A 7,644-nucleotide genomic window follows, 5' to 3' on the forward strand; every position below is an offset into this window, starting at 1 on the left:
AGTCTCTCGCGACCCAGCCCCAGGAGCTGTGAAAGGACTAAAATGTGATTTCTCCTGCAGAGCTCAGAGCGGCTCAGGCAGCAGTGCCGCACAGGCAGCGCGCTGTGCTCTGTCCTGCGCTCTCAGGGACTCGCAGACGGCCCAGGCTGGAAGCGGTCGGCTGCGGGCAGGACCGTCTTGTCCTGTCCTTAGCCAGACTCTGAGCTTCATGCCACGGTGCCTTGGGCAAGCAGCAGGGATTACCCGGTCCTCCCAGCAGTAGCTCTGGCTTACTCCAGCGCTCGTGCCTCTTTTCTGTTTTTCTTCATGCTTCCCTGCTTCCATGAAGCGCTATCTAATAGGCTGGGCTTAGGCTTTACACCACAGCGTGGCTGCAAGGCACCCTGCCCAACGTCAGAAGATCAGCCTGAGCCCAGGAATGAGCCAGACCTCTCCTGACGTTGGAGCATTTGAAATTCGGATCTCAGCTCTTTCATGAGGGAGAGTTGGGAGCGCTGGAGTTTGGGAACAGGTAGCTGTGCGGAAGATGCCACTGATTCCTCCCACATGCCACGGAAAGGGAAGACAGAAGCATCTCGCCTTTGATGCACTGAAGGGAAGAAGCAGCTTCCCATCTCTGAAGGCTTTCCAGCCCTCGCATTCCTGGCTTGCCCCCACCTCCTTAAGGGGGGGCAGTGGGGGAGGCAAAGCAACAGGAAGCTCTCAGGCAGCTGTGATTTTTCACCAGAATGCGAGGAGCTGACCTGAATCAACAGCTGCACTCAATAAAGTCGGGCCATTAAAATGACACGGCAGCTCTGCGGGGCTGTGCTGTGGGGAGGGGAGGTCTGCTGGTGGAGGGGCCCCAGGAGCACGGGGTGGGGGCAGAGGGGCTTCTCTGCAATAGCTGGGGATGGGAGAGGCAGCAGACAGAAAAGGACCTTGGAGAGACTGACTGGGGGAAGGGAAATAGTCCTCCAAAATCCTGGCGCTGGGCCCGGACGGTGAGTTGCCCTGTTTTTTAACCACTGTCTGGGAGCAGGACAGAGGTGGCGTAAGGGGTTACCTGGAAGAGTTAGGTTTCCTTTGCTGGCCTGGTGCTTCTCACACTTTCCCAGTCCCCCACGAGCGCTGGGACCACGGCCAGGCAGGCAGCATGGAAGAGAGATATTTCTTTCTCGCTCCATCCCCCCGGCCCCAAAACGCCACATCAGCAGCAAGCTGCAAACTGCAGGATGACCTCAATGAGGAACAGATTGTCCCTTGGCCAGCCTCCATCTCCCTGTCTGCAGGGATGTGAGGCGGCAGGACCTTGAGCTAGGAGAGACAGAGATGAGAGAGGGCATGCCAGTTCCAGGAGCCGCACGTGGGGATGGAGGCAGTCGGGAGCTGGAGCCAGCGCAGCGGAGCGGGAGCGCAGGACTGCAGGGACTGGCTCGTAGGGGATTGCTTTCCATCGTCTCCAGTTCCTGGCTTGTTGGCAGCACCGGGCAAAGATTTATAACAAGCGTGAGTCAAGAGCTGTGATCAATTGGTAGAGCTAGTGCCGTGGCCTGGAACTGAACCAGCCCTACCCCTCCCTCTCGTGCATTTAGCCCCACAGCATCTGGTGCCTGCTCTCTGCTTCGCTTCGGAAAGCCGGGGGAGAGGGGCCCCTCCCCTCCCGGGCACCGCAGGCCCCTTGCTCCAGCCCTGCTGCACGGGAGCTTGCAGCTTTCGCTGGGAAGGAGGGAAAGCTGCCTTTAGTCTTCATCTGCCTTCTCGAGCAGTCGTGGAGCACCCTCCATATGGTAGAGCAGCATCGGTGCTGGTCTCGCTTACGCTGCACCGCCGCTCCGTCCCCAGGCCCTGAGCTGAACCATGCGGCTTGGGGAGGGCACGTGGCTGTCACCCGAAGGAGGTCCCCAGCCTTTTAGAGGTGATGGGACTGCACAAAGGAGGGATGCTGGAGGTGCCTGTGGTGGCTGCCACAGCCAGGCTCCCTGTGTAGCCAAGGTCGTCCGCTCCCTTTCCTGATCGTATCCCTTATCCCTGGGTTCAAGAGGCTCCTCTACAAGCTATGCCACTCTGATGCCTAGGGCCAGCCACTGCCCCAAAGTCCTTCTTGGGAGTAAGAGCTACTGGCTTGCATCTCATAAATAGTCCAGTTTGGATACATCAAACCTGTCTTTCGAGTTTCAGGTTGCTTTCTTGACGTAGTACCAAGTTTAGCAGACTTAATCTTGTCTCATTAAATCCATTCCTCCAGGACGGATAATCATTTCAGCACTTACTGCTTCTGTTGCCAGGAGACCTGGACTTCCCAGGTAAGTGCCAGGACCTCACTGGCTAGGTGCTGTCAACAGGCAGCACAAAGAGAGCGCCTCTACCTCTACCTCTACCCACGTCCCTGAATAGGCATTGCCAGAGTCCTCACAAACCCATCTGCCACACTGCTATAAAGACCAGTAATGTTCCCAACCTAACTTGGGCCCTATCATTTCCCAAAACATGCTGGGCTGCAGTTGCCCAGCTCTGACCCCCACCCAGGATCCCCACTCCCAGCTGCTAGGCACCGGTCTCCAAGTCACCAAGGTCTACATCTTCTTGCTGCTGGGATTTTTTTGGCTGTATCCGGGCATTGGCTCAGGAGGGAGGCCAGTGGTGGAGCACATGGACCTCTAGGCAGGGACAGGAATTAGTGGTGACCATAAAAAAGCAAGGAGCTCTTCTGATAGTATCACCTGGCAGTACAGCAGCTCTGAGGACTAGGAAGCCAACCCTGCTGGCAGGGCACTAGATACTGATATTAGTGTCTCATCTGTGCATGCATCTCGTGACTGTGTGGCCCTTTCTTGCTAGGTGATCATACACTTTTTCACGCCTGCACGTGTGGCACAAGATGCCCTGAGGCACCCCCCGCAACCGAGGCTCCAGCCCCCGGCTTTCGCCTTGTGTGGGGCTGGTCTGGATGCAGGCCTGGACAATCGATAGGCTTCCCAGAACTTATCCAGAGGCAACTACTGAAATACTGAAGTCACTGCACAGGGTAGGGGTTTCTCACTGGGTGTCTCCACTGCCTGCTCCGCAGCAAGGCCCAGCTGGCTGTGGGCGTTGTCACCGAGCCGGGGCAGCCTGCACGGTGTAGGAGACTGAGCCTGGAGAACAGCAGAGAGCGTGTCCCATCAAACCCCCACAAAAGAGCACTTGTCCTCCTGCAGCCAACTGAAGAGGTTTTAATGACAGTATAGAGTGGGTGCTTCGTGGCTTCTGGGCTTTTGTCTGCTGATGGTATCTCAATAACTGTTTCGGCATCTGTTTTCAATGCCGATCGCAACTACCTTGGCAAAGGAGCAGGATGAGAAACAGCTTGGTGGTGAATCCCCGCCAAGTCCCTGCGCTGGATTCAGCTTGCATTTGCACTGTGTGAAATCCTGAGAGCCAGATCCTGACCCCCTTGCTCACAGGTACCAGCCCTGTCCTTTGCATGTGATTTCCATAGGATTAATGGCAGAAGCAATATCCTTCTCAGGGTAAAATTGTAAGAATCAAGTACAGAAGGGCAACTCTGCTGACCTGTATGATTTACACCATCATGACAGAGAGCATAGCTGAGGTTTATCACTGCTTTTAAAGTCTTGGAAGGGTCAGCCTAAGCCAAAGGGAAGAGGGAAGCACTGAAGTGAGGCTCTGGGAACCAGGGCTCTCGGGTGTTCGTTCTGGGCTTGGTGTGTGAGTTATAGCTGTTAGTCACGAGACCTATTTTCCAGTTTCGAAGGCACTCACTAATTCCAAGTGTCATGTCTCATTCCTTCCAGACCGGGGTAAGTCAGGCTTGCATTTCAGAGAGGCTGCGTGTCTGCCCGCTTCCTCGATTCCAGCTGTCCCCCCGCCTACCCAGACCCGCTGATAGTCATGCTGCTGAGGTTTCAGTGTAGGCACCTTAAAACTGAGGTTTGGTGCAAACGGTGACTTATTCCATCACTTCCCCCCCCGCCCCAAGCCTGCACATCCCCAGCTGCTTAGCCCAGTTTCAGACTGGTCCCCTGGTTAGATCCCCGCATGGCGCTACTGGGAAGTTTATGTAATGACTATTTCTAAAGAGCTTTAAGACCACGTAAGGTTAGGTGATACAGAGTGCACTGCATCTGCCCAAAGATGATTGCGAATAGGACTTTTTTGTTGTCTTGTTTTCCTAAAAACTATTTGATTCAGTGGGCCTGTCAATCTGCCAGACTGCCTAATTTTGCATTAATGCTCCATGAAAGCATAAGAAACATTTCCAGCTAAATCTGAAAGAAAAATATTTGTGTTTCCTTCCAGGCTGATTTCTAATACTGATTGTTGGGCTTTGGGGTTGGGTGGGGGTTTTTTTTGGTTTTTTTTTTGGGGGGGGGGGCATGTTGCTCCTTTTTAGGAAGTTTCCACAAAATAGCTATTTTCCTTTACTCTGGAAAAATCACATTCAGACCACTGCAGGTTCTCAAATGCCAAATGGTTTTCAACATGAGGACATTTTGAAATCATAAGTATAAAACATATGGCACTTTGCTTTGCTTTGGAATAGGACTGAAAGGGAACGGCTTGATTGTAAAGCTGAACTGAGGACTTTTTATTATTCAGAATGGAAAGAAAGAGCTTTCTTTTAGCTAGATGAAGAGAGAATTTTGAGCAGATCTGAGCATTTTCTGAAATTGATTTTTTTTCCAAAGACAAGCAACAGCCTTATTACTTATTTGTATCGTGGTCATAGTAGACCAATTAATAAATCACTTAAATGAAAACCAAAAGCTCCATAGGAATTTATTTTCTGTGAAAAGTGTGGATGAAAATGGAAACTACCAACCAGATTTTTCCAGTTTTAAGAGAAAAATATTAACCACCATCTGCCTCTGAAAATGCTGAAGATTTGGGACAGTTTTGCCTTTAAATGTGGGGGGGAGGAAGAAAGCAGGAGGGGTTCATCTTCCTGTAAGCAGGAAAGTTTCAAATGGAAATGAGTTTATCTATTTATACGAAGCCACTTTTCTTCCCCAGGGAAGAAGGACTTTCTGTGAGAACATTTCAGACTGTGCTGTCTGCTTGTCCTTGGCGTCTGCGGAGGAGCTGGGCACCTCTGGAGGTCGGAGCACCGCTGCTGCTGGCACTGTGCACCCAGTGCAGCTCTTGCCAAGGGGGTGCAGACCCAAACTACCTTCAGTCACTTGAGCTCTGTGTTAGTGGGACTGACGTGCTGCTTACCTGGGCTCTCCAGCAGGGTTATCTTCACACTGCACGCTGCATAGCGTGGCAAGAATGTGCCTAACCTTTTGCTTCAGGCTTGAATGGATTCAGATGCCCCTTAGCTGTTCCGAGAGCTGACCCTAAGCATGGGGCTGCCTCTCGCGGCCAGCGTTGATAGAGTCCGATGGGTGCGTTCAGCCGTGCAGAGGATTACGCTATTCCCACAAATCCTGCATACCCAGGTGTCCCCCAGGAGTCCAGGGGCATCAGGAAACCAGAGACTCCTGGCACCTTGGGCTGAAAACGGCCTGGGTGCCCCTGAGCAATGCTGTCGTTATCTGCACGGCCTTTACCATGTGCAAATTCCCTCATTTTGCTTTCACGCCGCTGATGCAATGCGAGCGACTGTGACTCAGTGTTACGCTCGGAGAAGCCTTCCTGACCCCTTCTGCAACTGGAGATTGCCCTGAAGCACAGCACCTCATTAACCTTGCTTTATTCTTTGTAGCTGCAGGTGTTTTTATTGCTCATAAACCTATCTCAGTCCCTCTCTCCAGCTATTCTCATCTTTTGTGTGCTGTGATTCTTTTTAAAATGTTCATTTTGTAAATCACTTTAATTAGTTTTATATCACTCTGTTATATTTATATTGCTTGATTTAGGTTTCAGATTGCTTCCATTACATCTTATATATTGCTTTGATTTTATTTATGGTGTTTCTAGTGCATTTGCATTGCTTCTTTTGATGGATATCATTTTGGCTGGATTTACAGTGTATTTCTTCAGTTAGATTTATATCGCTTTAATTAGATTTATATCCCTTTAGACTTTAAGGACTTCACTTAGATTTATAATATTGCCTCTGCTGGGCTTGTCTTGCATGGGAGATTCACATCCCTTTTTGTTTTAAAGGATATTACTTAACTCAACAGTAATGTTGCTCTATCTAGACTTTGGTCAGCCTCCCAATTAGATACATTAAGCAAAAACTCACCACCTGTTTTTTCTCCAAATTTCCGCTGGGATCATTTCAGCACAAACTGCGCTGATTTAAATTAATTTCTTCCAAGTCAGCACCAGTATGGATGTGGAGGAGATCAGGACTCACACTGGTGAGGGGTCTGAGGAGTCCAGCTGGCGAGATACCGTTTCTCTTCCTTTCCTCCCCACTCGTTCAGTGCAGTGCCACCATAGGAAGCTGGGCGCACTCTCCCAGGGTGGTGGGGGACCAGGAGCGCGCTCTCCCAGGATGCCAGACTCCAGGCTCAGCGTCCAGCTCACTGACATAGGCCCCACATGGGGTTTTCTCTCTCCAAGCGAGTGCCCTCATCATGAAGCAGCTGCATGTTCAGGCAGCAGTAGCACTTCCTTCCCCGCTTTCCTTTGCCCGGGGGATGCTCAAGTGCCCATGTTAAGGAGAGCTCGGAGCTGGTGATCCCAGACAGCGTGGCATCTCCTTCCTCGGCATCTCCTACTTGCGGGTGTCCCCAGGATCTTGTTCGAGGGGGAGCAGGCACCTATCCCCTGTCCGTGGGGAGGCCGTGCAAGCTGATCCTAGCCCTCCACTCATCATTTTGAGCTGAGGTCTTGCAGGGCATGAAACTGTAGTCAAGACCCGGTCCCTAGACACCCCGGTCAAGGGGAGAGCTCGAGGAAAGCAGCAGCGCTCCGTTAAGCTGCTGTCCTCGTTCGCAGCCGCAGAGGACCCAGCTCTGTGTTGGCTGTCCCGCTTTGATCACATCAGCCAAAGAAAACAGCCAGAGGGATCTAAACTCCACATGCTTCAGGGAGAAAGTCAAGCTCTGATGGAGAAAGGTCCGTAGCAAACGTCCCCCGAGGGCTGTTATTTCAGATGCTCGCAGCAGGGTGTCTGGTTGCTTTCCTGGAAACACGGGATTCGGGGCTCTGTCCAAAGGCAGGACACTGGGCCAAGGGGACATATTCTGGTAGAGCTGCTCCCAGACCTTATCCAGTTTATGTCCATTGAGGGCCTGAGTTGACAGGGTTTATTTTCTATGAAAATCTTTGGCCGTCAGCGTGGCTGGTGTAGCTGCACCCACTCGAAAGTCTCATGCAGACAAAACCACCCTCCTGAATCTCTGCTTTCCCAAAGCACAGCATGGCACTGGGACGTACTGTGTGTCCAAGGATACCTAAAGCTTATGGGACACATACCACTAATACAGCTGTAGCATTAAGGTAGCCAGGACTCTGCCACCTGAGGCACCTTCCAACCGCAGAGCAACCCCTCCGCAACGGATCGAATGGGGTTGAACATCCTCCTCCCTCCCCAGAAATAGCAGGAAGGTTTGCTTTCTGCTCACTGTGCTTGCTTCATGGGACAGTTCGAATGGGAGATTTCTGTATTTGTGTGGCATCTGGGAGCCCATGTGAAATGGGCTGAGAGCAGTGTTTAGGAAAGAAAAAAGAGCAACCGTTTTCCCCCTACGTCCCCGTTCATCC

The 7,644-nt window shown here is 51.8% G+C and overlaps 1 long non-coding RNA gene across 3 annotated transcripts; it reads left to right on the forward strand.

The window, feature by feature from the left end:
- The first annotated feature begins 876 nt into the window (after nucleotides 1-876).
- LOC112988003 (uncharacterized) lies at nucleotides 877-5,888 on the forward strand. Of its 3 annotated transcripts, none has more exons than XR_003260431.2 (4): nucleotides 877-983; nucleotides 2,228-2,285; nucleotides 3,310-3,425; nucleotides 4,996-5,888. It is a non-coding gene; the product is annotated as an uncharacterized LOC112988003 (long non-coding RNA). The 3 variants fall into 3 exon arrangements; XR_010392506.1 differs by lacking the exon at nucleotides 877-983 and adding an exon at nucleotides 991-1,488; XR_003260432.2 differs by lacking the exon at nucleotides 3,310-3,425.
- Nucleotides 5,889-7,644: the final 1,756 nt, after the last annotated feature.

This window comes from Dromaius novaehollandiae, chromosome 21 (assembly GCF_036370855.1).
Source record: "Dromaius novaehollandiae isolate bDroNov1 chromosome 21, bDroNov1.hap1, whole genome shotgun sequence".
NCBI classification, from domain to species: Eukaryota; Metazoa; Chordata; class Aves; order Casuariiformes; family Dromaiidae; genus Dromaius; species Dromaius novaehollandiae.